General features: G+C 42.7%; 1 long non-coding RNA gene across 1 annotated transcript; it reads left to right on the forward strand.

The window, feature by feature from the left end:
- The first annotated feature begins 91 nt into the window (after positions 1 to 91).
- LOC121137094 lies at positions 92 to 12,329 on the forward strand. The gene is made up of 4 exons (XR_005874317.1): positions 92 to 204; positions 2,222 to 2,369; positions 2,882 to 3,007; positions 11,451 to 12,329. It is a non-coding gene; the product is annotated as an uncharacterized LOC121137094 (long non-coding RNA).
- Positions 12,330 to 17,522: the final 5,193 nt, after the last annotated feature.

Consider the following 17,522-nt stretch of genomic DNA (forward strand, 5'->3'; position numbering starts at 1 on the left):
GGCTTTGAGGTCTTCTATGCTCAAGCTACCCCTAGTTCACTTCACTTCCTGTAGCTTTCAGGATCAAGATGTAGCTCTTTCCCCACTCTCAGCTCCTTCTCCAGCACTATGTCTGCCTGAATTTGGTCATGTCCCACCATGATGATAATGGACTCAACCTCTGACATTGTAAACCACCCAATTATTGGAGAATATTATTTTAAGGTGTGTGACTTTTGTTTATGCTGCATTTGCTTAACTCTGTGAAGTTCCTGTCTAAAACACCTGGCATTCCTGATAAAGAGCTAAATGGCCAATATCAAGGCAGGAGCAAGGATAAGCAGGGCTGGCAGGCAGAGAGTATAAATAGAAGTAGCAACAAGAGAACATGGGGAGGAGGATGTCAGGGACCAGTCACACAGCCAGCCACACAGCCACACAGCTGGACACAAAGGAAAGAAAAGGCATACAGGAGAGATAAAAGCCCAGAGGCAAAAGGTAGATGAGTTAATTTAAGACAAGAAAAGCTGGCTAAAAACAAGCCCAGGTAAGACTGGACATTCATTAGTAATAATAAGCCTCTGTGTATTTATTTGGGAGCTAGGTAGTGGGTCCCTCAAAAAGCCAAAAGAGTACAAATGTTTTCCTTTGTAAGAGTTGCCATGGTCATGGTGTCTCTTCACAACAACAGAAGCCCCAACTAAGGCAGTGTCAGAGAATGTGGAAACAGGAAATCTAATGCACTTCTCACAGGGGAGGGAGGTAGAGCATCACAACGCATTGTGGAGAGCAAGAGGTGGAGCTTGTGGGTCTCCTGTTACCTGTAATCTCATTCTACAGCTAACATCACAGACACACACACCCTGGACTACAGAGAAACAAAAAAGAATGGTCCTCACAGCATGGCTTGTAGATTGAGTCAACAATGGTGTCTCTAAGTGAGATGGTGAACAGAACACAGTGGGTACACACTCTGGAACATGAGTGAACAGAATTAGATAGATGAGCAATCACCTACATAGATGAATCCTGGAAAACTGTGCCAAGTGAATATCATCAAAGGAAAAAATATAAAACTTATTACTCATCAATTCAAATGGTATTCACCTATTTAAGTGACAGCTCTAAACACACAGTGCATATCATCTTTAAGATATACCAAGGGACTCAACAGGGATTGAGATGGAGAATGAGGAGAGAAAACTAGCATGTGGGAAAGCAATGAACACACAGACACATGTGGTACTGAAGTCTGAACTTCTAATTGTAGCTAAAGTCCAAAAAAAAAAAGAGTGAGGGTGTTCTGGCAAAGGCTCAAAGAGCTTGCCTTTGAGCTAAGCACCTGAGTTTTATGTGGGTAAACTCGAGGATATCTATATTGTGTGTTCAACAGCAGCACTTTTTTCTCTATAAACTGATTACACAATAAGTCATTTGTTAATGGCCAGATAAGTCACCCTCAGATAAGAAAGGCATTGCAGTATTGGATTTCATTACAGTAAGAAATACTGACAATATGGTCTGACGCTTGTGAGTAATTCTTTCTAAGACCTTTATGAATCCCCCAGTTCACAAATAACCACTATGTCATACAGGTTCCCCCATAATCCCTATATTTAATGATTGAGAACATTTTTTTTTCTCTAGAGATCTGGGGCAGGGTGTCCAACTCATTCACTAACCATGCAACCCACCACTAAACTCCAGCATCCCAACCAGCAAGCATAATTCTAATTCATGCTTCAGTAAAAATACAAATTATAATACAAATTTTGAACCCAGGGGGTCATTTGCAAATAATGAGAAATGCAAATTCTAAATCAATGAAAGTCCAGAGAGAACTGTGGCGAGATGACCGCTCTAGTGCCCTGGAAGAGCTACTGCAGCCTTTTAAAGTGTTTAATATGATGTCTGAAACAACAGAGGCCATGAACAAGCCCTGCTCATTTTGATTGACAATTTGGCTGTGGCTCAGACCACTATAGCACTGACTCACAACAAATCAGAGAAGACTGGAATTCTAAAAGAAGCTATTGGTTCCAACGCTTTTAATGATTCAAATTTTCAATCAGAAGGGGTCTTTTTTCCAGTTCATTACCCACAGATTCTCTGGATCAACCAATGTGTGCAGCCTATCTTGCCTTTCCTTCCTCTAGTGTACAGTCCTGTCCATCATTTTACTGAGCCCTGAAAAACAAAGCCAAAATATACATGTTCATTTCACCCTCATTTACCTTGGCAGGATTCCAAAAGCCTGAGAAACAAAGTGGGGGGAGAAAATCCCAGCATTTCACAAAGCATCTAAAACAGAGCTGATCGAACTGATGGATCCTTAACACAACTGAGCTGCTGGAAGAGTGGGTACGGGCTGGCAGCTCTGTGTGACAAACGTGAGTCGTGTGATGAACTGGGGAAGAGGAGAACGTCTCAGCCTCAAGTCAGAACTGTCCATCTCACAGTGCCAGTCCACCTCAGGAGCCTGGAGAAGACAGCAGCTCTGAAACACAGAAGGCTGCTCAGGAAAGCACCCAACAATTACAAGTATAAGGAGGGACACGGGAATAGGTTCCCACTGTGTAAAATTGCATGTTATTGAATTGATTGAGTTGTCATTCAGAAAAGGTGATTTTCGAAATGAAGCTAGCAGGGAAATAAATAGAATATAAATTCAGATAAAATTCATTCAAGTATTGCTATTGGTATATTAAAATGAAAGGACTGTCACTAATGGAGGTAATATCATTAAACAATGACACCCTGAAGGTCATTTCTTATTCCACTTCTTTTTCTTTGACTCATGGAGTGCCGCTCAGAAAAGACACAAGCACATTGACTTATCTAGAGTTAAGACCAGCAAGACTTGGTAATATTAAGAAATTCCCATGTTCTGTCCACAATATAGCCTGCCCTGACCTCTAGCCTCTTCTGTGCAACACTCCCACCAACAGTTCCTGTGGTCGACCAGTTGGAGAGATGTAGAGACCCAGCTCTGCTTTCCTGCTTCTCGGCAGATGGATCACACCACTAGGTATTCATTCTTTTTATCTTCATATAAAGATCGAGTTTCATCAAGGGTTTTTCCAAAACTACTCTAACTACACTTTCTACAAGTATGTGGCAGATTCGTGTTTTGTCAGTTACTATTAGCCAAGGAGGGATCAAGCCTGATATACTATTTTTGTGTTGTTCTAACCAAAGTGCCCAATAGAAACAGCTTAAGTAGGGAAAGGTTTCGCTTAACAGGTTCAGGAGGGTTTTCAGTCAGTCAGTCATGGCAGAGAAGGTATAGAGGAGACTCGATCAAACAACCTCTGAATTGTGTGTATTGTCTTATAATAGGTTCTCAATTTTTAAAAAATGTCCTCAATGAATGAAGAAATAACAAATCTCTGGTAGCCCCCTGTGGTAACAGGAGTCTTGGGGTGGTGGGGAGAAATCCCAGCAATACATACAAAATGTGGGTGTGGTCAACTCAGTAAGCTTAGAGACCATGTGTGTATTCACCAGCTCTCAGAATCTGTAAGCACTATCAGCCAGGAGTGACCAGGAAACACTACAGAATGGGGACTCCAGGACTGAGTTCTCCAGGCGGAGAAAGACTGAAAAGCGCACTCTCCCGGTCACAGTCCTTTTCCATACTAGTGCCTGCACCGCAAGAGTAAGAGTCAGCTAAAGTAGAAAAGATTTCAGAGAAGAATGTTCATCTGAAACCCAGGATCCTGGCCCCTGCGTAAGCAGAGAGTGCCCTCAAACAACTCATTTAACTTTTCTAAGTCACAGGTCCCTCTTCATAATTGGGGGCAGCAGTGAGACTGATTGGAGCACTTGAGAAGTAAGGAGGCTACCCGTGTCCGAAAGCATTCTGCTGCACTCTCGATGTGGCTGTTCGTACGTTAAGCGGTATTCTGTGTGGAGCCGTGGCTAAACTTATCAAATCAAATTATAATTATAGAGCTTCAGCTTTGGTTTCTTGTTAAAATTTTAAACATCAAGCAGGCAAAATGAGTTTTGGAGGAGGCCAGAGAGGCTTTCCCCGAACCTCTGAAATTACGCCGTCCACTTGGTGCATCGCCTCTTAGCGGAGCCCTGCTTGAAGCTGGGAGCAGCAGCGTCAGTATGCAAGCAGCTCATTTAACTGTCTCATGGAGGGCATGTAAATAAACCTTCACTAAGGTAAACATTTGTTCGGTTTTACTGCCCGCTCACACTTAACTTTTATGCCCCATTATGATATATGACTTATATGTGTTTGAAAGTCCTAGAACATCATTCGATGCAGAGTCCTCTAAGTGACTGGCTGATAAACGGTTATTTACTCACTAGTTTTCACGGCTCATGAAAGCCTTTAAACTGGAACGCCATCCCTAACTACCCATTAGTGATCATGGTAATTCTTCCTAACGGCATGTGAGCCAGTTATCATGACAGTCTTAGTGGCATGGGGCAGCAGGTTGGAGGGAATGTGAGAAGATCCGGGCTTAACCCAGGGGGCTCAATACGATGTCCAGACAAAAGGTGCTTGTATGCCACACACCCGTAACCCCATCACATGAGAGATTCAAGCAAGAGTGCAAACACCGGTTTGTATTGAGCACACAGTCCATGTCATAAATATGAGGATGTTCTAAGAAAGAACATGAGTGCTAAATGCAGCCTCTATTACTAGACTACTTGCTGGTCTCACCAAAATGACTGTTCAGCTGCTTGATGGGGTCACTAGGTACAAAGGAGACACATACGCAGAAATTCCTGCCCCTACAGGAACCTGTGAATGCTCTGGAATGTAAATTAAGTCAGGTCATTCTGGGGGTTTCGGGGAGCCATCTGCAGACTGGTAGCAAAATGAATCCAGATTTTGCTTGCAAGATATGCTTTGCAATACATTTGTACAGTGTTTTAATAGAAATTTGGGGTTTAAAATAACAATGGATATTCTTATAGTAGCCATATATGTATCATGGTTATTAAAACAAAAATGTACTGAGTATTGTTTATTATTTTCCAGAAAAGGTGCTAATGTTCCAGATAAGCATTTTAATAAAATACTCATGTGATACAGCAATTTCATTAAATAGGTTTATCATTTTTCCATTTGTATATGAGAGTACTGAGGCTCAGGAATACTAAGTCATCCCAGTGTTACAAAGCACCCAGGCCAGGGAATGTTGCCATCCACATTTAGGGTCGTCTTCCTCACCTCAATAAACCTGAAGTAGTATGATCCCTCCTGCCACAGACAAAGGTTTTTCAGTGACTATAAATTAGTGGGTCATGATATATATGTCAGATATCCTGTATATCAGATATTTACATTAGCAAAATTACAGTTATGAAGTAGCAATGAGATAATTGTATGGTTGGGGGCCACCAACAACATGAAAAACTGTATTAAAGGGTTGCAGCATTAGGAAGGTTGAGAACCACGGCTCTAGATCTTGTCAAGTTTACAGTTGATGCTACCCATCTCAAAGTATAATGGTAAAAGCTTTTGAGTGTCAAATTAAAGGCTGTGGACTCCATTCCATCTCCTAAACCCATACCACTTTTCACCTTGTGAATTTCATAACATTAGACTGTAATGAATATTAAAATAGTTATCTGTCAACTAGAAAAGAGGAGAAGTAATTGTTGGCAACTACAAAGAGCAATTTTTTTAAGAAATGAAATTATTTAAGTGTCATATTTATAATAAGAATCATCTCTTCCTTTGAAGTAATGAAACATGATTTTCACATTTTCAAAATACTAATGATAATCTGGCATGCTAAAGTATGGAAAATGGCTTAATGGGTGTGATGGCGGACCATGTTTTCTGGTCTCCCACCCTCCCCATCCAGCCACTACTTTCTCTAGTTCAGCAAGTCTGTACTTTTAAACTGGGCTACAGGAATTTCTATGCAGGCCTCTACCCTCAGTTGTCACTAGGATGTCAAGCAGGGAAACAAAGGCAACAGCTCAGTCTGTGGCAGTTCAGAAGACTGCCTTTCAGAGACATGTTGGGAGTTCAGGGCTCAGCCAACTGCAAAAATCAGTTAACACCAGACACCTCCCTCTCTGGTCACAGCAAAGGTACTCACTCTCTGAGTACCCTGAATACAGGTACTGTGTCGAAACCAGGGGAAACAGAACAGATGGGTTCCTAACCTTCAGTTGCCCAAAGCATGGTAGTACTTTCTTAATCCCCAGGGACTGCTGGAGCAGACCAAGCAAGAGCAGAACATTTCTGCATCCTAAACTGAGATACTTTCTGCATCGTCACTCCTTCTCTACACCTGGACCAAAAAAAAAAAGGCCTCCTCTCCTGCACACAGCAGTGGGAAAGAAGATGTTTACTTTATATTTGATTTGTTTGACATTGCATCCTGGCATCATATAGCTAATATCTGGTTCATCAAAGGCCTGATCCCTTGGGTTTCACTTCCATGCCTCCTGCAGCCAGCATAGACATTTACCAAAAGGACCATGTTGTTACTACTTGGGACTCTTGCAGTTTCTTCCTTCCAACATGTATATTCTCTCCCCAGCCCCCCTGCACATCAAGCTCATTTACCTAGTTCTACATTCAAGTGTTGACTTAACCATCACTTCTAAACTTACATAACAGATTGCACCACTGGCAAAATACCCCAAGTAGTGACTTGAATGGGTATGGACCCCATAGACTCATGTGTTTGAATGTTTGGCCTATATGGAGTGGCACTATTAGATGTTGCCTTGTTGGAGAAAGTAAGTCACTGTAGGGGTGGTCTTTGAGGTCTCCTATGCTCAGTTCATGTCAGGTTGCCTGCAAATCAAGTTACAAAACTCTCATCTCCTTCTCCAGCACCATGTCTGCCTGCACAATACCATGTCTGACCATGATGATAATGAACTGGAACTCTGAAACTGTAAGCCAGCCCCAATTAGATGTTTTCCTTTATATGAGGTGTTGTGGTCATGGTGTCTTGTCACAGCAATAAAAACCCTAAGTGTCCTTAGTGTCCTCTTGTTCCCTATTATAACTCTTACTACACTTGTACCCACCTGTTGTCTTCTAACCCCTAGACCATAAACTTTAGAAAAACAAGACTTTATCTGTCTTGCTCCCCATTATACCCTTGTCATCACATAGCAGAGGCTCACTAAATATAATGAGTGAGGACTGAGCTGTGAGCCACATCTTTAAGGAAGAGTAAGCTTCATATTAGTCTATAGTAAGTTCTTTTGGTCTGGACACAAGGAACACACCTGCTTTATTTCTGTATCTGTGATACCTTGCATTGTACTTAAAGAATTCAGTTATAGAAGAAGAAAAACCATGACACAGGATTCCCTGGCTCCAAGCTCTCCCTTCCATCACACTCCAAAAAACCAATTTGATTTCTCCAACCACACAAAACCTCTCCTCTCCCTCCCAGCTCAGCTTCCTCAGCTCTCTGTCCTTAGGACACCTGCCCATTGCTGTTTTTTCACAAGCTCCTGGAAAGCCAAAGATGTATCTTGTTTCCTCCAATCTCTGTTCCTAATTCCTCATGCAGAGTTGGTGCTTAAGAAATGCTGAGTGAGAGCTGGCAAGAAACTGAGTTTGTTTCCAAAATTATTTTATAATTCTCTCCCTGGTAGACTTTGAAACAAAGAGTGGATTTCCAGGTGTGAACATTTGAGTAGGGGGTCCTTTCTAGAAACAGAAAACTCCACGATTCCCTATCCAAGCCTCCAACTCTAAAAGTAAGTGCCTTGTCGACACTAAAAAATAGGAAAACACTCTTTTTGTCTTCCTTCATTGTTGAAAAAGCCTGGTCCTGCCAGATACAATCAGGTTTTAGATGGCTCTGAGATAACAGGCAGCAATCGCTACTCTGGCATAATTCAACACAGACTACCTTCCTCCCATTAGGAGTAGAAGGAACACCTGGCTCTTGAAAACCGAGGACAGAGTCTCAGCACGGGTAGGAAGGACTAACAGCACTGCAGATACACCCCATTGATTCACAGATGGGTCCAGCCTACATAAGGGTCCCTCAATAAGGCCTCCATCTCCATACTGACTGGCACATTGCCATAGTCACAGATAATCTGTGGCATTTTGCACCAGCATCTGGCCTTATAGCTCTGCTAAGCCTCTCACCTACTTTTCTCATGGGCAGAAACAGGAAAGGCCCCCACACAGGGACCCCTGGGTATGTCACTAATCCATTCTCCTGCGTCTATGTCACATTTAATTACTCACTCAATACAGAATTATCCGTACTGAAACTCCAAACTAATGAGATGCTGTGAAGCCTTCAAATTGGGGATTACAAACTGCAGCATGTTGCACCAAGGTCAATGTAGATTGTTCTGAAGCTCTGATTTGGACGTGATCACCTTCTCTTTAACCTGAAATCCTTTACTTGCCATTTCTTCAAAAAGGAAAAATCAGAGTGCTTTGGAGGAGGCAAAGTGTGACACTTAGTTGTTTGTTTTAACTACATGAAAGCGTCAGTGATCAATATCTAAATCCCCAGAGCCACATTGAAGTTCTTTCTCCTCATAATCTTCCCAACAGGGTATGTTGACCTTTGCCTCCAGGGGATAAGAAAACACTACCTCTTGATAGCATTTTGCAGGGAAATAATGCAAAAGTTGCATAGACACTGTTTTAAATAAAGCTGTATTCCTGTTTCATAATTAGAAAGGTAACAAGCAGTCTTTATATTCAACTCCTCAGCAGGTGGCTCTCTGGAGGGTAGGATAACTATCTCTCACCATATTTGTTCTGCCCAGGAAATACGTGATGGAGACAATAAATTTCCAGGGCTTTAATTATACTGACTATGACTATACACTTTGTATACATTGGTATTTATTACAACAGCTCAAGCTACATATGGCAATTGAGCAGCTTAAACATGGCTAGCCTATGCTGAGACACATTATAACTGTAAAAGAACCACCAGGTTTAAGACTTACACTGAAAACAAAGTTGAAGTAATAGGGTTGGTTAATTTTTACATTTGGCTGCATATTGGAATCATGGGTTGGAAAGAGTAACAGAATTTCTCAAGCCCAGCTCTAATGATATTTGGGGCCAGATAATTGTTGGTATTTGAATCTGTGCCCCACCTCCACTCCACCCTCTGTATACTGTAGAATGTTTAGCAGCATCCCCAACTTCTAATCACTAAATGTCCTAGCACCCCATAGTTCTGAAAACCAAAAATTGCCTACTGACATAGCCAAGCAACATTGTTAGACACCAGCAAAAGACCCTTGAGGGACAAAATTTTTCCTGGCTGAGGGCTCCTGGAATGGATAAAATATATTACTGTAACTATTTGAAATCATTTTATATTAAAATGTAGTATTAAAATTAGCATCATTGTTTCATTTCACTATTTTAAAGTAAATTGCTAGACAATTTTAAATTTATGCATGAACCTGGCATTGGTAGCTTGTGTTTTACTTCTGCTGGATAGTGCTGACACACACACACTGTGAACATTGTACCATTGAGGCTCATGATTTTTCATTATTATATTTTCAATACCAAGAACACAGCCCTTTAGGACCTAGTACCAGGGAAAGTGGAGGACTCAGAACCATAGCAAACAATGATTTCAAGAAAAGTTGCTAGGGAGTAGCCCACTGAAGATATCCAGGAACCTAAGAGGAAGAAAACGGGATAGACAACAAAGATCACAGTTCAAACCCACACATGATAGAAGAATGCACTTGAACAAGTCTTCGAGTTAGAGAAAAGGGAAGTTCTTAGTAATTATTATAAAATCACACACTGCCATTGATGGCATGAATGAGGCCACTTCAGCCTCATCATGTCTCTTAATTGAGAATAATTCTATAGGTGTTAACTAGTAGAGTATCAGTGTATCATCTGGAGATATTATGATCTCAATCAGAACACAAGTTCCCAAATCCCCTTGCTATTTTGCACTTTTTCAATTCTGACTCCTTTGGCCTGCCTTTCCCAATCCTGAAATTACTTTCCAACCATCATACCTGAACCACATAACCCTCAGAGGTTTGACATGTTTCTGCTACCCAGCATGCCTCCTACCTGCACTGATACAGTTGCCTCTCTCATGTCGGGAACTCTTACTCATATTTCAATTGTACACCACCCCTAATCTTCCCACGTGGACCCCGCCCCCTTCCTGTTTCTTCTCTTGATAGTTAAGTCTCAGCTCAGACACACAATTTAGTATATAACCTACCTCCAAGTTCTCATGAATGAAAAGCTACTGTGGCATCATTCTTTGTCCATTAATAAGGAGTGGACAGCTCCGCAGTTAACTAGGTAACTTGATAACTCATCTTTTCACCTGTCATTCCCTTCACCTTAAGGTTTGCTCTTTCCTCATCACAAAATATTTTCAGCATTGGATGCCCAGAGGTAGTGAGAGTATCTCTTTTTATTAAAGATAATTCTCTCTCTCTCTCTCTCTCTCTCTCTCTCTCTCTCTCTCTCTCTCTCTCTCTCTCTCTCTGTGTGTGTGTGTGTGTGTGTGTGTGTGTGTGTGTGTGTGTAGGATATGTGTACATGAGTGCAGATACCCACAGAAGCTAGTAGATGACATTAGATTAGATTAGATGGAGCTGGAATTATAGTCTGTTATGAAGTGCCAGATTCAGGTTCTGGGAACCAAACTTGGGACCTCTGGAAGAGGAGCAAGCACTCTTAACTGCTGAGCTCTCTCCAAGTGTCCCACCCCTACCCTATATCTTTTTTGGAGCATGAGAAAAACTTTCTCATAAGCACTCAGGAGATGTATTATGCCTCACTGATCAAAACTACAATGTGTCTATACCCAATGGCAAGAAGAAGGAGTCACCTTGATTGGCTTAGAGCAGTGATGCTCAAAGTGTAGTTCTCAGACCAACAGCATCAGTATCACATAATCAGAAATGCACATTCTCTAACCCATTGCACACCTATGAAATCAGAAACTTCAGGGGTAGGATTCATCAGCTGGTGGCTTAAAATGACTCTGATATGAACATTAGAAGTGGAGAGTCACTGGCTTGGACTAGTCAAGACCTGCTTCATATTTAAAGCTTGATTCTCCTGAAAGATACAGTCATGATAAAGAATGGCTAACTCTGAAGGAAAAAAATCACAATTTTTCATAAAGGAGAAAGGAGTGATGGGTGCATAGGCTGTTTAATAGACAGCCAAATGTATATTTTATAATCAGTACATCAATTGTTTTCCCTTTTTGACTAGAAAGAGCTCTGCTGCTTCTTTTTTTCTTTAGCACATGCTCTGTAGCCAGTAACTCAAGAGGATATTTACAGAGAATATTTTTCAAAGAATATTTTGGATGCCCTTAGAAAAAGTCTGACTATCACTACATAATATTCTATAAAACACCAACCCTTTGCCATGCACTCAAAGTCTTTAAAAACAGTTCCCACAAAGGGCTTCATAACATTCCCAGGATGATTCTTTATGGGAGAAAGATGAGTTATTGTTTTTAATTTTCATTTTACAGATGGGAAAACTGAAACTTACAGGGGGAAGAACCACGTAGCTAGCAACTTTGTGTGCCAAGGCTCACCGTGCAGAACTGGCTGGGAGCTTTCTGAAACATCTTCCATTAGATTCTGTCTGGGAGGAAACAGCCCCTGCATAAAGTCTTCCGTGGAAAAAAACATGAAGATTTCACTGGCTTTATCTGCATGGCCTGGTTGCCTGCAGGACTTTACAGTTCCTACTACAGCCCAAGAGAAGCTGACAACTAGAACGAATGGCAAAGATTTCCCCACCACTGCTAATTGCAAGGCAGAGGAATTTTGCATGCTGCTACCCAAGAAAATGAGCATTTTCATTACCCACCGTAGCTTTAATGAATGACCTAAAGTATAGCCACAGAAATGCTACCTCAATTGCAATGCCTAACGGCACATTTTTCTCCAGAAAATCTAAAAGATTTTTTGTGTGTGTGAGCTGGAGGTTTGAATCTTTTTTAAAATCATGAAAAAAAAAAAGTGCGTGACATGTTGTCTGCTAAAGTAGATTTCAACTGTGGCTTTTCAGCTAGGGGACCCAGACTGGTGTGTTCTTGAATAAAAATTGAATCTGACCTCAGTCCCCAGAAGATCACATGGAGATCTTACAGCAAAATAGTCCAAGATACAGGGTTCTCCGTACCAGGTATTTGCTCTACTCTGCAGCCCTGCCAGCAGTGCTCTTCAGACCCAAGAACATCTGCTCGAATAACTCTGCTGGGGCCCAGAGAGATTGCCTGGTGGGTATGAGCACCTGCTGCTTTTCCAGAGGATCGGAGTTGGGGTCCCAGGTCAACCATGTCAGGTGGCTCACAACCACCTATAATTCACCTTCTGTAGGATCTTATCCCTCTGTGACACACTTGCACACACACAGAAATAAAACCTTTTTTGTTTGGTTTGTTTTTTTGTTTTTCAAGTCAGGATTCCTCTGTATAGCAGCCCTAACTGTCCTGGAACTCTCTTTGTAAACCATACTGGCTTCAAACTCACAGAGATCCCCCTGCCTCTGCCTCCTGAGTGCTGGAATTAAAGGAGTGCGCCATCACCACTCCTGGCTGAAAGCAATTTTTAATAGCTCTGCTGAGAGTGTCCTATGTCACCTCTGTGTGCCATCCAATGGGGAACTTCTGGGAGAAAATGTAGAGTATTTCAGCAAATGCCAGTGGGGACTCTGAATTAAAGGCAAAAGGGAGCACAGTCCTCAGGCCCTTTGCCCTAAAGCTTCCCAAGGAAAACTAGTCCTTCCAGATTCTCTACTTCTAGCCTTCCTGTTGATTTGGGACTAGTGCTTATTGTCTTGTGACTGAGTCATTGCACATCCACCAGGTTTGGCAGTGTCTTCCTCTGGAAGTCAAGCATCCTTCCTGTAGAACCCAGGTGGAGGAGAGCACATTCCTAATTCAACCCTGCAGGAGCACCAAAGTTCAAAGCTCCAGGCAGAGCTCTGCCTAAGCTGGCTTCATGAATGCTGTTTTATTGCTCCACTGAGCAGTTACCCCCATGCCAAGCAAGTCAGAACAAGCCTTCTAAGCTGTGGTGATGGATGTTTGCAGGGAACCCGTGGGAGTTATTAATATTCATGTTCCCGTCACACTTTTGCAAGTAAAGGAAGCTTGTTTTCTGTAACACATCATTAGGTGAGGAAAACAGGTGACCTCCTAAGGTTTTGAAGCAAAAAGGGTGGTCACTCTAGACCCGGAGGGGCTGAAAGGGGAGCAGGCAAGGTGAAACGGTTGAAGGCAGTAAGCTGTCTCCTTGTGGAGATGCACAAAAGATCCTTTTCATCAATACAGACATTTGTAGGTCTCTGCAAAGAACAGTGATGGGACGTGGGGCTGTTCACAGTCTTTCCTCTCTCACAGAGGGACAACAGGACACAGAAGCCATGTCTGAGAACACAGCTTTGCAAGTGCAGAGTAGGGAATTGAGGAATCTGAGCTGAGCCACCCTGCTTGCTTGTGGAACACAGGAGGGGTCTGCAGATTTGGGAACAAAGTAGCAGGAAATCTATTTAGGACGGCTGTCATCAAGAAGACAAAAAAATAACAAATGCTGACAAGGATGCAGAGAAAGGGGAACTCTGGTACACTAGTGGTAGGAATGCAAATTAGTATAGCCATTATGGAAAGCAGCATGGAGTTTCCTCCAACAGCTAAAAATAGGACTGCCATATGATCCAGCAACCCCACTACTGGAAATAAGTCCAAAGGAAATGAACTCAGTACATCAATGAAATATCTATACTTCCATGTCAATTGAGTAATAGTCACATCTTAGAGTGTTTATCAACAGATGGAGAAAAGGAAAATGTAGTGTATATACTCAGTAGAATACTACTCAGTCATAAGAAAAAATCCCGTCATATATGGCTGCATGGATGATGAATGGCACTGGGGAACATATAAGAAATAAGCCAGACTCATAAAGTTGAGTGCTGCATGATCTCAGGGGTGTGTAGAAACTAAACATATGGACCACATAAAAGAAAATTATCAGAGGTAGGCAACTAGGAAGGCCAAGAGGGAGAAGAGATAGAAAGAGAAAACATAATAGTTATCAAATAGATAATAGTTACCAAAATTCAGTTAGATAGGAAAAAAATCTTCCACCCCAAAGCAGGGGTACAACAGCAGGATTCCATTAACAGTTTACTGTATATTCCAAAATAGCCAGAAAAGAGGATTTTTGAGTGTTCCCACCACAAAGAAAAAATAAACGTTTGGGGTGATAGAAATTCTAATTACACTAATTTGATCTTTACACATTGTATGCATGTATCAAAACATTACACTGTACCCTTTAAGTATGGAAGATTATCTTATGTCTGCTACAAATGCTTAAAAATAGCAAGACACGTAGATCACAAGGAATGCACTTGCTGAGCCCAGAACAGACCCCATCCAGAGACGTCAACCGGTGGATGGGAGGTGGAACTAAGTGGGGAGAGAGACCAAAACATCCAGTTCATGATGGTTTAAGTAGAGCCTGCCAGTCAAAGCTACCACCATCCCCTGGCTCCTCCCATTATGAAGTGCCCAGCTAAAATGCAAGCCGCTTTTGTCAGACACTGGGGCAAGCACCTTTAGTGACAAACTCCCGTACTTCACAGGGAAAAGGTTTTGCCCCTCTACAAGATAGTTAAAGCACCTTCAAAGTTACTCTTTTTGCTTTACAAGAAAGCAACCTGGTCATTTTGACTCATTGTTTTAGGCAAACTAAGAGGAATCTTGGCTCATAGTACAGCCAAATACTCAACCTGAAAGGATTTGTGTATTTTTGACTATGTGCTCTTGGACATAGAACTGAGCATGCTCAGAAACAGACACCTCAATCTGAGCATGCTCGTAAGATAAGACCAAGCCAGTGGGCTTTCTATATGCACGTATGGGCTTCGTAATACCCGCTTTCTTTGTTCACCAAGAGCACTGTTTGGAAATAACCCGAGTGGTTTCCTTACAGGCTACAAGTCCCAAGATTTCCTTGACTCAGACCGCTCTGTTTGCCTTTCCAGATCTACTGTTTGTTCACACTTCCATACTCCCCAGAACACGTCTCAGGCTGCATCGTAACAGGGTGTATGACTTCTCCGTACCTATTTCCTCAGCTGCAAAATTTAGAGAAGGGGGGGGAAGCTCGCTTTGTTGTGAAAACTGAGAGTCGGTGTGCATGAATGTGCTTCGAACCACATCTGGTGGGTTGTGCGGCCGCCCTTGGGGATACAGATTCATTTCTTTCTCAGACCATTAGATTATTAATTCATTCAACAAACAATGACCATATGGTCTGAGACAGGTGCTGTTCTGAAAGCTGAGAGTCCAGGGCATTAAACTGACAAAACTCAGGCTTTCTGAAGATTACCTTCCCTGAATGTTGGGGAAAGGAGACACATAATATAATAAGCAAAATAAAGTAGCAAACGATGTTGTTGAGCTAGCCTAAGAGGCGGGGAGTGGGGCGCTGAATTGTACAGTGATGAGGAAAGGCCTGACTGAAAAGGGACACCTTCAGGGAGCATGAAGGGTTGAGTGGGTGGCCACAAAGCTGTAGGGAAGGGTCTTCCGGTCAGAGGGAGGAGGAAGTACGAAGACCCACTTGTTTTTTACTGTGCCCTGGCAGGTGCATCACCATCTTACTGAAATACAGAGGGTTTCCTTCATCCCAAGGTCAGCTTATGGATTCTCCCACAAAATCAAAACGCAACAAATTGACCGGGCGGTGGTGGCGCACCCCTTTAATCCCAGCACTTGGGAAGCAGAGGCAGGTGGATCTCTGTGAGTTTGAGGCCAGCCTGGTCTACAGAACTACACAGAGAAACCCTGTCTCAAAAAACCAAAAGGAAAAAAAAGAAGAAAAAACACACAACAAACTAACAACCACCCTTAGTTATCCTGGGTGTATATGCAGAGTGAAACCGGGCTTCCATCTAGTCAAAAATGACATTCAAGATATGTTTCTGCCCACATGTCACTAACCTCTTTCTCCCTTATACACACCAGGGAGACAATGTAAGTGAGTGCCTTGCCCTGTGCCTGTCATGTTGGGAGCAGCGATAGTATTTACAATATATCTGCAGGACGCCTGGGCATTGCTGCCCTGTTATTCCAGTCTTATTCCCTCATCCTCTCAACTTTCTAAAGTCCTACCAAGGACAAAAGGTACTGGAAGAGGCTGTTGCCCTGTTACTACTTAGGGAGAATGATTAGTGAGCGGGAGGAAAGCTACAATTGATTATTAATGTATTTCTTTCCACCCCAAGCTGAGAACTTCAGCTGTCTCCAGCCTTCTGACTATGCACAGCACCCAGCAGAGAACCTGGCACATAGTAGCTACTCAATAAATGCGTGATGAAAAAAGAAATGGAGACCAGCATTCAGTACTGTGCGCTGAGGCACACACAGGCACTCTCCTGCGTTCATTTCTACAAACCTTGCTCTGCTTCTCAGCCAGCAGGAGCTAGGGACACCCACAGAGCCAGCTTGACAGAGCCCTGACATCTCAGAAACAAACCTCACCTCTCCCTTCCAGAGCACACTCCCTCGTGCCACCTGGTGTCTGTGGGTGTGACTGAGTGGCAGCCCACAGAGGGAGTTGGGGTGATTTTACTGCAGGTTAGCTTTGTTGGCGTTTACATCAATCACCCCTTTCTGTAATTTTAAACTCTATCTCAGCGTTCTCAGAGAAGACATAAATTATTAAACAAAAGAAAGCAACTCTGGCTTCAGATCAGATGGTAATAAGTCTCACCTAGTACAGCTCAAAGTCCCTTCATGTGGCCTGGTGGCAGAAGAAGGAGTTTAAGATTTGGCAAGGCTGCTCCAGTTCTGGCTGGTGTTAACTGCGGATGTGTCTGGAACTCACAAGGACTATTGGAAACAGTTGGGGCGCGTCTCCCCAAGTGTGAGGAAAGAGGAGACTGCGAGGGAAAGGAGAAGTAACCTTTCACGACAGAACAAAGGGAATTTGCACTGACTGCACATCTTCTATTCCAAGGAACATATATGGTGCCTTGCTGATGTTTACATCAGAAAGCAGGTGTCCATATCAAGGCTCTTCAGGTAAAGCATCAGGGCACAAAGACACAAAGTAGCTAACTTGAGAGCACACAGTCGCTGGAAGAGTTGGAACTGGAATCTGAGTCCATCACCACACAGCGCCACACCCTGTTGGGCGGCCATGAAGCCCAACATGAAGGGTGCCATAGGCGATGAGCCCTGGGCTTAGCTTTATTGTGGGACACATGCAGTAAATGACACACTGGGGGAGGAATGAGACCGTGTGCATTTCTTTTCTTTTCTTTTTGTTTTGTTTTGTTTTGTTTTGTTTTACAAGACAGGGTTTCTCTGTGTAGCTTTGGAGGCTGTCCTGGAACTAGCTCTTGTAGACCAGGCTGGTCTCGAACTCACAGACATCCGCCTGCCTCTGCCTCCCGAGTGCTGGGATTAATGCATACGCCACCACCCAGCCAACAACATGCATTTCTATAGCATCGGAATAACATCATTCCTGTACAGAGGGGAAAGACAGCATCTGCACAAACGGCAAAACTCATGCAT

Source organism: Mesocricetus auratus, unplaced genomic scaffold (assembly GCF_017639785.1).
Source record: "Mesocricetus auratus isolate SY011 unplaced genomic scaffold, BCM_Maur_2.0 Super-Scaffold_100676, whole genome shotgun sequence".
NCBI classification, from domain to species: Eukaryota; Metazoa; Chordata; class Mammalia; order Rodentia; family Cricetidae; genus Mesocricetus; species Mesocricetus auratus.